This window comes from Alligator mississippiensis, chromosome 1, assembly GCF_030867095.1.
Source record: "Alligator mississippiensis isolate rAllMis1 chromosome 1, rAllMis1, whole genome shotgun sequence".
Classification (NCBI taxonomy): Eukaryota; Metazoa; Chordata; order Crocodylia; family Alligatoridae; genus Alligator; species Alligator mississippiensis.
Window position 1 is genome coordinate 281,699,285 of NC_081824.1, and position 19,071 is coordinate 281,718,355.

Genomic DNA, 19,071 nt, shown 5'->3' on the forward strand with positions numbered 1-19,071 from the left:
CCTTGAAGGTTTGGTTCTCTTAGGGAGATTGGATGACTCTTTAGGGGAAGATCCATCTGGTGGGGGTCCCAGTTCTTCTGCAGGGCTCCCCTCTACTCCCTGCCTCTTTCCTCTCGGGCCTGTGGTGAAAAGTCCCAATGGTCTTGCGTGGGAAGGCCTATCTGTATCAAATCTCTGTACTCCTCCTTGTTTCTTGGTCTGTCACTCTGACTCGTCCTAGCTCCTATGAAATCTCTATCCACTGTTAAGCTGCTTGCTTACTTTCAGCACCCACTGGAGAAAATCAAAATCTCTGTAGATCTCACACCCAGTTGGGCTGTGCCCAGCTGAAGAACTCACTTTATCCTTTCACAATTTAGCAGTGGTAATCACACCATACTTGCCTGCCAAGTCTTGTTTTCACTTCTAGGTATCAGGAGGTGTTCCTTTTTTTAGAATTCACTTCAAGGATATATGAGGCTTGTCTTCTCTGGGGCTCCAACCTCCCCTTACACCCCAGCCAAACACCAACTAGATGTTCCAATATGGAAGTTCATATTAGCTGCCAACAGGTGTTCTGTTTCTTTGTTGGTCTTTTCTTTTCTTTCATGCAGTATCTCCTTCAATGCTATTTTCAGATGGAAAATGTCCTGGCTACCCAAAAACAGGTCTGCTCATGGTTATGACTGACAGAGAATGGTAACTGTCTGTAGACAACACAGTTTAGCTAAGTATTTAGTGGTATCAAGGTCCTGGGATGCTAAACACTTACTATTCTTTTTCTGTCTTCTTTCTTTTTTCTTTTAAACCAGTTCCTTCCCAAGCTCTGAAAATGCTTCTCAGTGAAATCAGTCCTGGATATAAACAATTGGTATCCCAATGAAAGTGAAAGGAAAAACCATGAAAAAAAAATATATATATACCTCATGGTTAGGCAGTGTATTTACTCACAGCTGCACACAACTCTTACTCTGTTCAGGATTTCCCTTCCCTTAGAGGGTTTGGCTTCACCTTTTCCTCCCTAAGTTACTTGGTTATATAACAAACACAAGGAAAATAAAAGGGAAAAAAAACCCCAACCTTTCTTTGGTCAAATAGTTTTTGGCATCTCTCTCTGTCTCTCCCACTCCGGGACTTTCCGCAGATGAACTCTCAGCACACCTTCTGAAGCTAGAGCTCCTCCCAGCTCAAAGATCAATGCTCTCTCTCTTCCCCTCTTTTGGAGCTTCCTTCCTTGCCACTCTGACTGCTGGTCAGACCACACCCTCTTTGCTTATTTTTTCCTAAAGAGGCAGGGGAAGCTTTTTCACACTTACCCACAATCTCCTTTATTGTTTTTCTTTTTTCCTGTGCTTACTATGTAGATCCCTGTCTCCTTCACCTGCCTTGGCTTCTCTATAAACCCCACCACTTTCTTTGACCCTATCTCTAGTATTCCTGGCATGGCTCCCAATGCCCAGTCGCCCGCTTCACTTAGTTTTCCTGGGCGACAGCCAGAGCCTCGCTCAGGGTTCACTTGGGCCTCTGTGACAGGTGGATTTGGCAGCCCGAGTCCTCTTCTTCCCCTGTTCATGCAGCTCCCATTTTCCCTTCTCCCACAGGATGCTGAATGCTGATGGTCTTTCCAGTGTCTTTTTAAAGTCCCTGCTCTCTCCTCTCAGCCAATCAGAGCTGGCTCCCTGGGGCACATAGTCCAGTGCTCCTGGAGGCCTGATCACTGCCTGGGTTCTCCCCAGAAACTTTTCCCCAGCATGCTGGGGACACTCAGTCCTTCTGGACCCACCCTGGTAAGTCTCTTGCCAGCATAGCCAGCCCCACAGGTCCATAGCAGGGGGTTGCCCCCAATCCCTGCTACAGGTTCCCTTCCACCAAGACTTACCTCTTAAGAAGCCAGTGCCAATGCATGACTCTTCTGAGGAGCACAGAAGAGATTTGCAAAAGGAACCAGCATCTGGCTAAAAACATTTATCTGTATACAGTCCTTTTGAGGTTGTCAAATTAGTCTATTAGAGTTCAGCTTAATATCCAAAATTTAAATAGGACACTAACTTACCTGCTCATTAAAGATGAAAAAACATCCCTCATCCCCTAGCCACCATTCATCTTATAGAATTGTTATTAAATTGTCAATTGTGCAAATCAAGGGTGAGAACTTATAAAGGGGGATAAGGCAAAATGCCGCGTTTATTGATTACATGAAGCAGATACATAAGATTGGACACATCAGTCATACAAACAGACATACTCATGCATAAAAATAGAAATAGACAGACATACAGACAAAACCACTCCAATAAGATGTTATAGTTATCAGCAGAGGTTGCTCAATGTTAGCACTGGGTGGCCAGCCCTGGCTCATTGAGGGTGATAGGAGCAGGGGTGAACAGACGTGCCTGTGCTCCCCCTCTCAGCATTGCTGAATCCCACTTTTATAGGGATTTTTAAGTCTTTGTTCATCATTGGGATTTTCCATTCTCAGTTCTCATTTAGATGTTGTCTGTCATCCGTCTTCTTGTTATCTCTACTCAAAATTATTCCAGTAAAAGTTGGTATCTCAGAATTGGTATCTCAGTCTTGAAGCACTGTGTAGATCAAATGGCAAGATATGCAGAATTCCTTCTACTTACTATCTCCTTCTACACCTGGTCACAGACGAGTTCTTCAGCCATCCATTAATTAACTTGTTGTCTGGTAACTCATATATTGACACCTTGTTAGTGGAACTCCTGTTTACATAGGCAAATGAATCTTTCTTTTCTTAGCAACAATCTCCATTCATTCATCTACATATACACAACACACACAAAGGGCACACAAAGTTAACTCATGTATGTCAAGCTAGAGATACAAAATTCAAAAAAAATATAGAAAAATAAAAGCAATAGGTAACAAAAATGTTAATACTAATGTTATTACTAAACATAATCTATTTTAATACATCAGCAAATTAAGCTAACATGTTCTGGCCTTGCATTTCAGATTGACATAAAAGAAGTCATTTATGCCATGATAAACTACAGAATCACAGAAAATTAGGGTTGGAAGGGACCTCAGGAGGTCATCTAGATCACGCCCCTGCTCAGAGCAGGACCATCCCCAACTAGATCATCCCAGCCAAAGCTCTGTTTAGCCAGGTCTTAAAAATCTCCAAAGATGGAGGTTTCACAACTTGTCAAGGTAACCTGTTCCAGTGTGTCACTACCCTCCTAGTAAGAAAGTTCTTTCTAATATCTAACCTAAACTTCCCTTACTGCAACTTGAGACCATTGCTCCTTGTTCTGTCATCTGCCACCACTGTGAACAGTCCATCCTCTTTGGAACCACCTTTCAGGTATTTAAAGGCTGCTATTAAATCCCCCCTCAGTTTTCTCTTCTCCAAACTAAATAACAGTTTCCTCAACCTCTCTTCATATGTCATGTGCTCCAGCCCCCTCACCATTTTTGTTGCCCTCTGCTGGACTCTCCAGCAATTTGTCTACATCCTTTTTGTAGTGGGGGGGGGGGGGAGGGGGGCCAAAACTGGACACAGTACTCTAGATGTGACCACAGTAAATCTTATAAAGTATCTTAGTAAATATGTAACCTATGGGAATACATTATCCATACAACTCTGCTAGAAGTGTGGATGTGTTCAGTGATGAGTGTCCACACTGAAAATTTTTTATATTGAGACAACAGGTTTGATTTCTAAGGACAGATGAGAAGAATTAGAAATGAAAAAGATTCTAATGCTATAACAAATTTGTTTGTACAGAAGGGGCTTATTGTGAGAACTCCAGGAGTAGGGGTAGTCTTTAGAGAAAAATTAGGTAGTATAAAAAATAAATACATAAATTAAACATCTCTCTCTTTCCAAATAACTTAGAGGCTCCTGGTCATAGGCTTCATTTTATAAGGTCATACACTTGAGTGAAATAATTCCAGAAGTCTCTGAATCTCTAAATAATTGCTAGCAGTATGTCTGTCCCTGCCAGCTTCTTTCTTAGAACTTTTCTTACTTTGAATATTTGCTATAAATCCCCTTTCATGTATGCTTTAAATTTTTTTTTCTAGCATTATAGTAGTAGGAAGTTAGAAAATGACAGTTTGAAAGTACTGTAGTTTGCTAAAGGGAAAACATTTTTTAGACATTCTGATTAAATGAAGCAAAGATTGCTGTGCCTCTCTCTGTATTGAAGATAATAAATATATGTTCCTACCTGCAATCATGCTCCAGTGACAGCTGATTTGATAATAAGTCCATTTTAATGCCCAATTGTTGCTTTTTATGTCATTATGTCAGGGTTGGTATCATTAGTTATATTATCATTCTAATGCCCATATTTTCAGGTGATAACAAATTTCCATTATAGTAATATCTTCTGACACCATTTTTCTTTCTTCAAACTTGAGTAGAGGAAAATTGCAGTAATTCACTTAAGTCTATTAAGAAATGGACTTGTGATAACAAAAAAAAAAAAAGAATTTGAGATGAAAAGGAAATCATAGAGATCTATAGAGCGCTTAGAAAGTATAAAAGTTATCTTTAATACATTATTTACTATAAGGAAAAAGCTAAGTTGAATTGTAAGCAAAGTATGATGTTAGGAAATAGGCAGCTATAGTTTGTTCTTATAGCACAATTTTCTACCTGCCAAAAACACTTTTTTGTCTCCATAAAATAATATTCCTTTCTAAAGCCAGGCAGAAAAGATTCCAAGTATTGACCATAAGAAGTTGTCCTTGTATAAGGAAATGAGGTTCTATACCTCAATAAGTCTCAGTTTGTCTGATAAGCCTGTCATGACTTTAAAAAAAGAATGGTTAAAAAGTACTAATTCAGGTTGGAAAATGGAAACAACTTTATAAAAACGTGTATACTGAAGTTAGAGTAAGCTTCAAAATATATTACTTTTAGAAACTACCTAAGGCTTGTAAATACTTATTCTCCCAATGCTACATTAGTCTCCGTGAAAAACTTCATGTTTTGCCTGATTATTTCCATGTAATATTCTTTCAACTATATTTTGTATAGAATCTAAAATTCAGCTGTTGCATTCTTAATGGATTGTTTTTAACACTTCACCTTATCTCATTTTGGATGAACCTATGTGACCATGAAACTTTGTATAGGTAGATTAATCCATCATTGATTTCTATGGTAGAATGGAATACTGATAGCACTGAAGATAATGAAAACTTACAAGTTGAAAAAATTGATGTTTTGAAAACAATATTTTCTTCATTAAATAAATTCAGGCAGTATACATTAGAAAAATAAGAACCCAGAACTTACTTTTATGTTTCTTACATACAAGACATCAGAGAAAGATAACTTGCCTGCATTTGTCTTTAAAGTATGAAATACAGTAAGTGAAACTTATCTTTAAATAAGCCATGTGTATTTGTGTTTCATTTCCATTTATATGATTGAATATCATAATTTTTTGGCAATCTATTACTTATTAGTTTGAAGAAAATACATAATATAAGACAGCTGTGTGCAATCTATTCTCTCTATATATACTTTGAAGCTACAAACTTTTTTCATTTGTTTTTAAAATGTATTTCTTCTCTGTAAGGAGGCACATTTCCAAGTCAACAGAATTAGATTTAATCGCGCAAGTCTTACTTGACCAGCCCAATGATACCAGTTTCATTAACTCATTTTTTTTAAAAAACCTCACCTCAGAGTCATGCTTTTGGGCTACATTTTCCCATATAACCCTTTTGGGACTAATTTGGCCAGTGGAGAATCCTTGGGTAACAATTCTAAACGACTTAATTAACAGGAAATTGGCAGTGCACTATGATGGGCTCAAAAAAAGGTTTTGTAGGCTTAAGGCCTAAAAATCATTCCAGAACTTGGGAAGGCAATTCAGGACAGGAATCTTAACAGAGTACCACCGTAGACAGAAAATGGCTCTGATAACATTCATTGGCTTTGGAATTCACAGGTCCAAATTCCAAGTAATATATTCCGGTTATATATTCATTCTGAACATCAAGAACTGGAATTGTCCTGAAAGTGTACTCATGATCTTTTTTTCTGTGGTTGTAGAGGACAGAAGGAAGAGCAATGGCCTGAGGCTGCAGCAGGGGAAATTTAGGTTGGAGATTAGGAGGATTTTTTTGACTATGAGGGTAGTCAGGCATTGGAACAGAAAGAGGCCTGAGAAGTTGTGGAATCTCCATCCTTAAATCTTTCAAAAGCAGGTTAGATAGACACTTGGCTGGGGTGGTTTAGTCAGAGATGAAACTAGATGAGGCAGGGCACTAAACTAGATGAGGTCCCTTCCAATCTTACTTTCCTATGATCCCATGACCCTTCCAAAAATCAGTGGTGATCAAGACTTGTGCCCAATTCCTCTTCTAGTGCTTTAACTACTGTACCCATCTTCTTCCTGATGGTAGTGTGTTAATGGTTAATCCCTTTGGTGACTGCTAGGAAATGGTAATGGAAATACAAAATGCATAAAAAAAGAACAAAATTAGCTACAGTACATACATTTACCACAATGGGCATATCTGACTGTGGTAAAAATGCAACTATGGAAAGTAAAATAAAACAAAGCAACCTAATACACACACATGCATACATAAAAAAGCACAAGCATCTTATATCCCATTCAATGCACCTGTATACAAATCACTGTTTTGTATCCCTATGGAACAGTGAAGTTTATTGCCTCATCTTTTAAGGAAATAAAATATTGTTTTACAGTACTGGCTATTCTACTTGATAAACATAGCAATTTATTTTATATTTAATATGTTCATATTCATGGAATGTCATTCCATTCCTGTTGAAAATTTAGATTTGTTTACTTCAGCTGAAAGAACCAGATAGGCTTCATTATTTTACTTATTTATTTGTAACTAAATTGGCTTCTAGAGCAATTTCTCTTATGTTGAAATATTTGTTTACTGGATTGACATATTACAGATATACAACCATCATTTACTTAGAAAAATTAAGCAAAGAGTTTAATGTTTTGCTATCTGTCATGTATGTAAAACTCACAATGATAATGTTAATGAAATTATCATGAATTATTTTTCACACAAAAAATATAACCCAGAGTAATGAGTTTTTGGCATGAACTAATTTTTAATTACAGTAGCTATTGTAATGAAAATAAAAATAATTAGGGGACAAATGTGCATTGTGCTCAGCAGAATTGCAACTCCCCAAAAGCATTTTGGTAGATAAAGTGGTAGTGAAGCCATTAATAGTATCACAAATACCCATACTTAATGAAAACAGACTATATTATGCATTTCCTAGATCTCAGAAGAAAAGGGGGGTGGAGGGGAAGACACATTCCAATGCTAACTCTCTCTTTATCATTCCCCACTATGTATCTCATGGCATTAGCAAAACTATTTTTTCCTATATTTTAATTAAAGTTCCACATGATAGGTTTTAACTACTCAAGACGCATGAACCTTCATAACCTTTGCATTATTTTTTCACCCTGGAAAATATCTTTTGTCTTATGCTTTTGCTTACAGACTATTAAAAATAAATTAAATACAATGGCACTGCTTACCCAGAGAACATCCAGTTGTTATCAATAAATTTATTGACTGTGTGAGGACTGCAAAATCAATCGTAAAGGATGTAATCCACTGAGGCAAATATATTTCAGTACAAAGGGCCTATTCTTCTATCACTAAAGTCTGTAGGAGTTTCCATATTATGTGAAACTTGCCCACCACATAAACCATGCTTATATCAGGCAGTCTGGTTTGAATATAATATATAAACAAAGCTAATAGGCAACCTCTAACTTCTGACAGCAGTTATATTCCTATTTATGTTAGGATCTCACAATACAATCTAACATAACCAAACATACCACAGGCTACTGTTGACTATGAGCACTGGGTGATTTTCATCCATTGATATCAACTTAAAGTAAAATCAAGCTATAATATATTTAGAATTTTCAAAAATCCCTAAGTGAATTCGGTACCTAAGCCCTGTTTAGAGTTTTTAAAAATGTCATTCTCAGTGACCTGTTAGGTTCCTGATAGTAACATTAGATAGCTATACATATTTTTATACCCACAAACATATACATATACCTACAATATAGATATTTGTAGGCATAAGGATTTCTATTCTTATATCACACACCCTACACATTTTTAAATGACAAAAAGCCCCATTAAGCAGAATGGAGTAATTTAGGGTTTGAATATACTACCATTTAAAAGATACTTAGAAGTAAATAATGATAATTAAAATAATAATAATAATGATGATGATAAGATGATGAAAATATTTCAAAATTAACAGTCTCTTCATCTTTCTCTTGAATGGGAATGTTATTCCAAAAGCTATTTGTCAGTTATATTTTCTTACGCATATGTTTACCTGATGGCCTGGCCCTTTTGTCTACTTCTCATTTCTTCGATGAACAACAGCTCTCTAACTTGGAGGGAAGACTGATTTCATATTACATTTCAAAGACCATAATTGTCTTTAAATTGTCCCTCTTTCTCAAAAGATTTGAGCTCTGAAGCCTGAAATGAAGCTTTAGTGTTTTCAATTAAGCACAAGTCTTCAAGATTCAGTTATAACTAAGAAAATTATTTGTAGTAAGTCTTTTTAACTAACTCCAAACTAAACTCTGAAATACTGAAATCCATTTTTTTGTCACATTTGGTATGTAAATCTTATATTTTTCACTTTTTGTATCAGACATAAATTATCCACAATGTATGAAATGAAGCTAAAAAATACTTCATTTAAATTTCTTAGATAGAACATTTCTAGGGACTAAGCTCTATAACTTTACAGACCTCTTTGGAATCCACAATCCCAAACTTGACAGCTTCTTTCAATATGGTACATTTAACAATAGTTTCTGAATAATTTCCACTATGTCTTATTTATTTTATATTCCACACTTAATTTTCTTTATGAATCTATTACTTCTTCAATCTTGCCTCAATATCTGATAGGCTTGACATCATCCTTCTACGTGTTCTAAATTACTTTTTTTTTTTATATTAACCAAAATTAATTCAAAGTGTTAGCTCACATGGCACTAACTTATTCTCATGCATAAAATGGTCAGGAGTTCCTCTAAACACACATATAACATTAGTGTAAATCAAACTTTCATGGACGCTCCAATCATTCCTCTCTAAAATACATCACTTGTTTATCTTAAAGTACTATGCCAGGGGTGGGCAAAATACACCTTGTGGGCCAGATCCGGCCTACAGAGAGGCTTTTTCCAGCCTGCGGTGGGTTTCTTGGTCCTATCTGGGTAGGCACCATTCAGCCAAGGTGCATCCTGCTGCCCTTTGGGCACACAGCAGGGCTGGGGTGGCTTGGCAGCTGGACTGACTTTCTAGGCAGTGGTGGATTCTTCTGCCTGCTGTCACTGCTGGCCCCAGCCCTGTGCTACCGGTGGGGACCTGTGTGCACACCCCTAACCCAGCACATCCCATAACTGCTCTGGACTCACCCCAAGCAGCGATGGCGGCACCGGACAGAAACTTGCTCAGCACAGGGGAAAAGTTGCCCCTCCCCCTTGCCACTGCCAGGCAGTTCTCACTGTAGTGGCCCAGAGCCTGCGCTGCACCAGGCTGCCCTGCATCTCTTCCACAGCTGTATCTGGGCTGCCCTGCAGCTGCTCTGCACTTTTACTGCTGTCCCACAGGGCAGCCCAGAAGTGGCAGTGACAGAGAAGTAGGGCAGCCTGGTGCAGCATGGGCTGTGGCTGGCTACAGTGAGAACTGCCCAGGAGCAGTGCGGGGGATAAGCCACTTTTCCCTCACACTGAGTAACAGTTTCTGCCTGGTGCTACTGCTGCTGTTGATGGGTGAGTCCAGAGCAGGCTTGGGCACACCAGGTCAGATCTGTGCAGCACGGGTCCCCACCAATACCACAGGGCTGGCAGTGGCAGCTGGAAGATTCTGCCCCAGATCCCTACCTGCACCAGGGGGCAGCAGGACATGCCATGGCTGGGTGGTGCAGAGTGGGTATGGGGAGCACTGAGACTGCACACTGTTGGTGGCAGGGAGGTACCACAGAGCATTCAGTCTCCAGGTTGTTGCAGGGTGGGGCAGGTGTTGACCAGCTGAGGAGGATGTAGGAGGAGCTCCCATGCACACTGTACCATACCCACAAATCCCACAATCACACCCTCCCCCCACACAATCACACACCCCAGAAACCTTGCACCCACCCACACCTGGTTTCTTTTTATGATCAGGTCACAAAGTCCCTGGATGAGGGTGTCAGGGTGAATGTCATCTTCCTAGATGTGAAGAAGTCCTTTGGCACAGTTTCCTACCACATTCTCTTAAAAATATATAGTGACTGCAGCATTGATGCCTACACAGTCAAATTGGCGAGATGGTTGCACCTAGACAGTGGTGGTGGATGGGTCATTTTTGCCATGGAGGGATGTGGGCAGTGGAGTCCCCCAGGTCTCGGTCCTGGGGCCTGTACTGTTCAACATCTTTATCAGAGACTTGGATGTGGGTGTGGAATGCACACTGTCCAAATTCACTGACGACACTGTCACGGCGGGGTCCTCACGGAGGGCCGTGATCTCCTTGAGGCCCTCTCACCGCGCTACTCTGGCCCGAGGGCACCCTCCATTCTCGCCCGCCACGTCTTGATCGAATATATAATAGGGAGGCTGCCTTGTGTTTCCTCGGGCCTGTCAGCTCCTGGACACCTCGTGGGTCTCCCCGTACAATGGGCGCTACCCAAGTGCCCTAGCCTTATGGGCTATGCGTGGCTCCTACCATCCCCTAATACCATGCCCCAAGCCTCGCAGAAGTAAAGGACGTTGTCCGGTCTGTCTCTCTACTGTGGCCCACCCTGGGCTCCCTCTCTCATGCCCAGCCTCTTGCTGGGACTCTCGTCTGGCCCACTCTGGGCCTCCCCTGCCGGTGTGGTTCCGCTACGGGACTCTCTAGCGGGCCTCCGGTCCTATGGGCCAACCGCACGGACACCCTCCCTGACTCTGGCTCCCTGCGCTGCTACTCCCTGTCTTCTCAGGGGCAACCGCAGCGCCCTGCCTTGGTCTGAGGGGGGATTGCCGCACTGGCCTGCGGCCGGGCTTGCTATGCCCGTGCGCCCACACTGGGGTACTCAACAAAGCACAATGGCGTTCCCCCTTTCTGGGGCTTGCCGCACCCACACTGGGCTACTCAATAAAACACAACGGTGTTCCCCCTCTCTGGGGGCTCGCCGCGCCCACGCTGGGCTACTCAATAAAACACAATGGCGTTCCCCCTCTCTGGGGCTCGCCGCGCCCACACTGGGCTACTCAATAACGTACAAGGGCGTTCCCCCCTCTCTGGGGGGCTTGCCGCGCCCACACTGGGCTACTCAGTAATACCGCCCCTTCCTGGGGCCGGGGGGCTATGTCCCCCCCCACACGCAATCCGGGGTCTCGGTCCCCGTCCGCAACCTACGGGTTGCGCCCACGACCCACTGGCCGCGCTCCTCGCCGCCCGCTGCTCGCTCAGTGGCGTGCGAGCTGCGCCTTCCCTGGCGCTATACAGGGGCTATGTTCCCCCACATGCAATCCGGGGTCTAGGTCCCCGTCTGCAACCTACAGGTTGCGCCCGCGACCTACTGGCCGCGCTCCTCGCCGCCAGTTGCTCATACACTGGCGTGCGAGCTGCGCCTTTCCTGGAGTTATGAACAATAATGCGCCCTCCTGGCACTAGGACACCCCCCACTCTCTGGGGTCCCTGTGATTGAGGCCTCCTCCAACCCCTACAGCCTCACCCAAGCCTCCGGATGTAATAACACAAACACAAAGCAAAACCACAAGCCCCTAGGCTGTAACACAAATGCAAGCCGCCTGGCCATAACTCCTCATCATAGCTCAAGCCTCCAGGGCTATCATGAGCTGTACTTGCGACTTAGGCTCCTTCCCATATCTCAGCTGAGGGAGCTCCTGCCTCTCCGGCTGCTGGCAGGGAACTGCCAGCCTTGCCTCAGCCCTGGGCTTTATAAGGGCCAGGCCCTGCCCCCTACAGGCAGCTGGCTCCGCTTGGTTGCTCCGGCAACCCACAGCTGTGCTCACTTGGTTCTGCCAGGGCTCTCTCCCTGGCAGTTTCTCCTCTCTTAGGAGCAGGCACTAAGGTGCCCTGCGACAGACACCAAATTGTGGGGCGAGGTGGGCGAGCTGGAGTGTAGGGACAGAATCCAGCTAGACCTAGACAAATTACAGAAATGGACGCATGAGAATAGGATGGAATTCAAAGCAAACAAGTGCCAAGTACTGCATCTAGGGAGAAGGAACCAGCAACACACCTATAGGCTGGGGAACACCCTTCTCATCAACATGGTGGCAGAAAGGGATCTTGGAGTCATTGTTGACTCCAGGATGAACATGAGCCGCCAATGTGAGGAAGCAGTTAGTAAGACTAACCGCACCTTGTCATGCATCTACAGATGCATCGCAAGCAGGTCCAGAGAGGTGACCCCTCCCCTCTATGCGGCATTGGTTAGGCCCCAGTTGGAGTACTGCATCCAGTTCTGGGTGCTGCACTTCAAGAGGGATGTGGCTAGCATTGAGAGGCTCCAGAGGAGGGCCACTCACATGGTCAAGGGGCAGCAGGGCAGTCCCTATGAAGAGAGGCTAAAGAGCCTGAACCTATTCAGCCTCCACAAGAGAAGAGTGAGAGGGGATCTGGTGGCCATTTGCAAACTCACTAGGGGGCACCAGTGAGAATTGGGGAAGGCTCTGTTCCCCCGGGGACCACCCGGGGTTACTAGGGATAAGGGTCACAAATTATTAGAGAGAAGGTTCAGACTGGACATCAGGAGACATTACTTTACAGTTAGGTCTGCCAGGCTCTGGAATGGGCTCCCAAGTGAGGTAGTACTCTCTCCTACCGTGGGGGTCTTCAAAAGAAGGCTGGACAGATATTTTGCAGGGGTGATATGACCCCAGCACCCGTTCCTGCCCAGGGTAGAGGGTTCGACCTGATGATCTGTTTAGGTCCCTTCTGACCCTAAGTAGTATAATACTATGGCACCCTCATCCAAAAACCCCACCCCCTCCATATACACCAGCATGCCTCTGGGGGGAGCCCCACACACTGCTACATGCACCCACAGATACACACCCCGGCCACCCTCCATGCCTCCCACAGCACCCCACAAACCCATATACACTGACACACACAGCCACATATCCCCACAAACACTCCATCCCCACCCACATCCACACATACCCCCACATATTTACCCACACCTCATATCCACACACACACAGCCCTGCACAAACCCCATACCGACCCACCCACCCACTCACACCTACCCAGATCCACGCATACACCCCCCCCCAATATACAGGGGTAAGACTTCATTTTGAGCTATTATGCAATCACTTCTCTATACACAAGGCAAACACACACAAATCAGGATTTTTTTAAAAAAATAAAATTAAAATATGTTATTGTGGATGTTAGATTTTTAGTTGTTTTGGGGGTATTTTTTGGTTCCAAGATGGCAAATCTGCTTCCCAAAAATCTGCTCCTGATCCCAAAAGGAGCACTTCTGGAGACAAGGGGGGGACTTGTGGTGGAAAAGATCAAGGGTTAGGGGTCAGGACTTTCAGTCCCAAGGTGGTGACCAGGGGGCAGGATGCTTGTCAAGGGGCAGGGCCACCCTTGCAGCCCTCAACATCTTACCAAATCTTGTTAAGCAGCCCTCCAGTTGAGATAATTGCCCGCCCCTGTACTAGGCACTTTGGCCCTGATCCAGCAAGATGACTGCATAAATGTAGCTCTTAGTCTATGTGGCACTCTTCTGAAGCCCTGGAACTCAGTAGGCATGTCTACACATGCTATTAAGGGAACTGAATAAACTCTGGTGTAACTCATGCCATAGGTTATTGCTCTCAGGTGCACCATTTGCATGTGAGCCCAGGAACACAGTATGTTGAGCTGGAGCAGGGGAACCCAGTGGCAGGGGGCTCCAGGGTTTAATCTGTCAGTCCAAGGATGCTCAAAACGTGATGAAGAGGAACTAGCTGGGGCATGAGAACACTTCATTGTGGGGCTAGCCAGTAGGCAGCCCCTGCACTGATGCAACCTCATGCCCAAGCCAGCCCTGTCAGCATCTATATGTTCATTGCAGTGGAGTAAATAACTCCACTGTAGGACAGTACTTGCATTTGGTAGTATATCTTATGACAAAGTTAATTAATTTATTCTGTCCTAATAACACCACATGTGTAGATACTGACGTTTTACTGCAGAGTTAATTAGGCAACTCTATGGGTGCATCTACACTTCACGCTATGGCAATGTAGCAATGCTCTATGTTGGCATACAGAGTGCTATGGCAACATAGTGATCAGGTGGCTCTACACATGGTCAGCAGCTACATTGCCATAATAGCATGCTCCCCCCCCATATAGCATGCCACTACAGCAACATAGCACTGAAATCTAACTATGTGCTGTGCACACAGCTCAGTAACCACACATACTGTGCTTTAGTACTCCCAAAAGGAAGTATTAAAGCATGGTGCCATAACAACATAGTCATACAGTGACATGTAGACACACCCTATGGGCAGTAAACATTTCATATAGATGTCCATCTGTAAAGAGTTTATTGCATAGTCCTAGTCTGTAGGTGGGATTTAGTACAAGCAATTATTCTGAGTATGCAATAACTAGCTTGGGTAACAAGAACATTGTGGTGGAACAGCATGGAGTAATAACCAGCCAGTTTTCATCCCAGGTCAGAGGTGGCAACTTATGATGAGCTTTGTGCTGCTATAAGTCAACTGTGGGCACATCTACATGAAACAATGACTGCACAGTAGTCAAAAAATAGTGCGCAGCAGTTTTTCTCCTTTTTCATGCTACTTGGAAGCTTCAGATCAGAGAACATACATCTCCAGTGAAGTAGGAAAAAGTTACAGAACATACACTGATAATGCTAACAAGAAAAAGAGAGGCCCTATTGCTGTTCTTCACTTGTAATGTCCTGCTGAGAGCCAAAACCTAGGTACAGATAGATGTACTAGTTGCAATAGTGTTTTGCTACTATTATCCTGTCTGAGAAGAAAAAGAAATATTTTACTCTGTAACATTATTTTTCTTATCACATTCTCTTTTTTCCCCACGCATACCAACTGGTTGTCCCTGATTTCATATGTGCATAATCCTTTTCTTATAATTTCTCCATGTGGCTATGAATAATGCAACTCTATTAATGTTAGCGGTGGTGGCAACTACATGTAAGCAGGCTAATAGCTAAAGGTGGATGGAAAAACATAATTTTGTTTCATAGAGGATGATAACAAAAAAATTTTATTATGATTAGGAACAAAGACCAAAAGCATTTGAAATTCTCCCTTAAAGGGACTAGAGACAAAAGGCAGTCTGCCCAGCATGCTACCACAGAGCTGTGGAGTTTAATTATTGGAGAGCCCTAGTCGTAGGGCAGACCATAAGTACTGCTAGAACTTCAGCCAAATTGAGCCATCTCTAGAAAATATTTTGATTTCGCCAATTTTGCAAATTTCAAATGATGATTGGTGTTTGCAGATTTAATTTAATAGTTTCAGGTGCTCCACTCTTCTTACCTGATGTACTAATAGATAATAATGATTGGTAATAGATTTCATAGAATCATAGAATCATAGAAGTAGGGTCAGAAGGGACCTTGTAGATCTTCAAGTCTGACCCCCTGCCTGGGCAGGAGGAAAACTGGGCTCAATTGACCCCAGTCAGGTAGGCATTGAGCCGTTTCTTAAAGACCCCCAGGGTAGGAGCCAGTACCACTTCCCTTGGAAGTTGGTTCCAGATCCTAGCCACCCTAACTGTGAAGCAGTTCTTAAGGATGTCTAATCTAAACCTACTCTCCAACAACTTGTGGCTGTTATTCCTTGTTATTCCGGGGGGCACTAGGGGAAACAAGGTCTCCCCCAACCCCTTCTGGTCCCCCCTAGTGAGTTTATAGATGTTCACAAGGTCCCCCCTCAGTCTTCTCTTGTGAAGGCTGAACAGGTTCAGGTCCCGTAGCCTCTCATTGTAGGGTCTGCCCTGCTGTCCCCGGATCATGCGGGTGGCCCTCCTCTGGACCCTGTCAATGTTGTCCACATCCCTCTTGAAGTGGGGTGCCCAGAACTGGACACAGTACTCCAGCTGAGGCCTGACCAGTGTCACATAGAGGGGGAGGATCACCTCCTTGGCCCTACTTGAGATGCACCTGTGAATGCACGATAAGGTCCAGTTAGCCTTGTCGACCGTGACCTCGCATTGTCGGCCCATGTTCATCTTGGAGTCAATGATGACTCCAAGATTCCTTTCTGCCTCCATGCTCTCAAGAAGGGAGTTTCCCATCTTATAAGTGTGCTACCAGTTACTACTGCCCAAGTGCAGCACCCTGCACTTGTCCGTCTTGAAACGCATCCTGTTTTTGTTAGCCCACCCCTGCAACCTATCCAGGTCTTTCTGCAGTTTTCCCTCCCTACTAACGTGCCCACCTCACCCCAAATTTTGGTATCATCAGCAAATTTAAACAGGTTGCTTTTCACCCCGTTGTTCAAATCGCTGATAAAGAAATTGAACAGTGCGGGCCCAAGGACCGAGACCTGGGGGACTCCGCTGCCCACTTCCGCCCCAGGTCGAATATGACCCATCTACCACCACCCTCTGAGTATGACCCTTCAGCCAATTAGCAATCCATCTGACTGCATAGGCATCGATGCCACAGTTGCCTAGTTTTTTAATGAGGATTGGGTGGGAGACAATGTCAAAGGCCTTGCTGAAGTCCAGAAAGACTACATCCACGGTGACACCTGCATCCAATGCTTTTGTGACCTGATCATAAAAGGCAATCAGGTTGGTCTGAAATGACCTGCCCCATATGAAACTGTGCTGGTTGCCCTTGAGCATCATCCCTGATGCTGGCCCATCACAGATGTGCTCCTTGATGATCTTCTCAAAGAGTTTCCCCAGGATTGAGGTAAAACTGACGGGCCTATATTTGCCTGGGTCCTCCCTCCTCCCTTTCTTAAAGATGGGGACCACATTGGCTATCTTCCAATCATCTGGCACTTGGCCTGAGCACCATGAGTACTCGTAAAGCCATGCCAAGGGCCCAGCAATAACCCCTGCTAGCTCCCTCAACACCCTGGGGTGGAGAACATCTGGACCTGTTGCTTTTGGGCACTCTTGCCCCCCTTGCTTCTTGTTGGAATCATCACCCCTTGGGCCCTCAGTATCATCTCCTTAAGAAACGACCACTCATCTTGGGAATTGAGTTCCCCTGCCCTCAAGAACCCCAGTGCCTCTCCCACCAATCTCCTCAACTCTTTGAAGTTGGCCTTCTTGAAGTCTAGGGTTACCGCCTTGCTGCAGGCCCTTGTCACCCTGTGCTGGATAATGAATTCCAGCAAGCGATGATCACTATCACCCAGGTGGTGAAGGACCTGGAGCCCCCTTACCAGATCATTGCCTGTGGCCAGGACCAGGTCCAACAGGGCATTTCCACTGATGGGACTGTGCACCTCCTGGGTTAAGTGGAGGTCCTGTATCTCAGCCAGGAACCTCCTGGAACAGTCCAACTTGGCTGACTGCTCCTACCAGCAGATGTCCGGGTATGTGCCCGCCTCCACTCGACCAGGCGCTCCCGGGCTGCTCTAGCCCGGGTGGCTGTTCTCACTGGCCACGAGCTCACGAGAGGGCCCTGGGAGGTGCCTCGGGTGGTGATGGGAGGCCCCCTAACCTCGCCTGCCACGACTTTGAATGTAATCTCAGTGGTGGGGTTCTCCGTTAATGCTGCCTCCCGGGGTCGTTGCGCCTTCAGCGGGCACTCACGGGGCTCCGACCTCCCCTACACCCTGGCCAATCACCACCTGCTGCTGCTGGTCTTCTAGTGGCCTTCCTCAGGCGGCCCCAGCGTGTTTCCGGTCCTGTGCCTCCCGGTGGTCCCCACTCCAGAGAACCAAGCTTCCCAGGCTGGAATTCGCCTTGAGGGTTTCACACCCCCTGATTCCCTGCTGCCCCTAGCCTATACTGACCCGAGGCCACCGCAACACAAAATGAGGGAGCCTAAAGGAAAGCGAACAACAAAACAGAAAGTCGAGCCCTTCTATCACGCCTAGCCCGGAATCTGACCTGGGTGCCTAAGCCCCGATCGATGGGCTGCCCTGGCTCAGAGTCCGTCGGGTGGCTTAAGGCCACTGACTCCCCTGGGAGTCTACTCTTCAGGACCGTGGCTCCAGCTCTCTGGGAGCCTCGTATCCGGTGTTCACTCCCTTGCCGGTCCCACTGCCAGTTCCTCCGCCGGCCCATCTGTCAGCTCTCTTGCCAAGTCCGCTGCCGGTTTCCTCACCGGCTACGCTGCCCGCTCCTTTACCGGATCTGTAGCTGGTTCCTTCTCTAGACTTGCTGCCGACGTCGTCTCCACCTTCTCCGTCAGCTCCTTTAAGAACGCAGCTCTCGCTGCTGTAGCTGCAGCTTTCTTTGCCGGCTCCTTTAACGGCACGGCTCTTGCTGCTGCAGCTGCCGTTGCCGACATCGCTGCCGTTGCCACGACTTCCCCCATCGGGCTGGGTACACGGGCCCCACGGGCACGGGTCCTGCTCTCGGGGTTCCCTGCGGGCTTTCCCCACTTCCCTCCTGGCCCCACTTCCAGGGCCGCCTTTTATCTCTGCCGGGCGGCGTCTCCCGCTGGCGTCGCCCGGCCCCAGCTGTATATAAGCACGGCTTACAAACCGCGCTGGCGGTCTCGTCGTGCGCATGTCCCTGCCTGTCCCGGCCTCTGCGTGGGGTAAGTAAATGGTTACTTCCCCCCTGGTTCGGCCCCGGGGCACCCTTCTAACCCCGGCATCCCTGGGACAGGGTAATTTAGATCACCCATGACAACTACATCCTTTGCCTTAAGTGCCTCTGCAAACTGGCCCCAAAATTCCCAGTCCAGCTCCTCCCCTTGGTTGGGGGGTCTGTAGTAGACCCCCACTGTTAAATCCCTCTCCCCACGACCCCCTTGTATCTTGACCCAGAGCACTTCAGCTTGCCCCTCGTCTGACCCCATTTTGCTGTCAGAGGATGTGTATTGCTCTTTGACATAGAGCGCCATACCCCCTCCCTTCCT

The 19,071-nt window shown here is 45.3% G+C and overlaps 1 long non-coding RNA gene across 1 annotated transcript in view; it reads left to right on the forward strand.

The window, feature by feature from the left end:
• The window catches only part of LOC109280328 (uncharacterized), a 98,453-nt gene that overhangs the window by 21,112 nt on the left and 58,270 nt on the right, over window positions 1–19,071 (forward strand). The gene's annotated exons all lie outside the window — the stretch shown is intronic.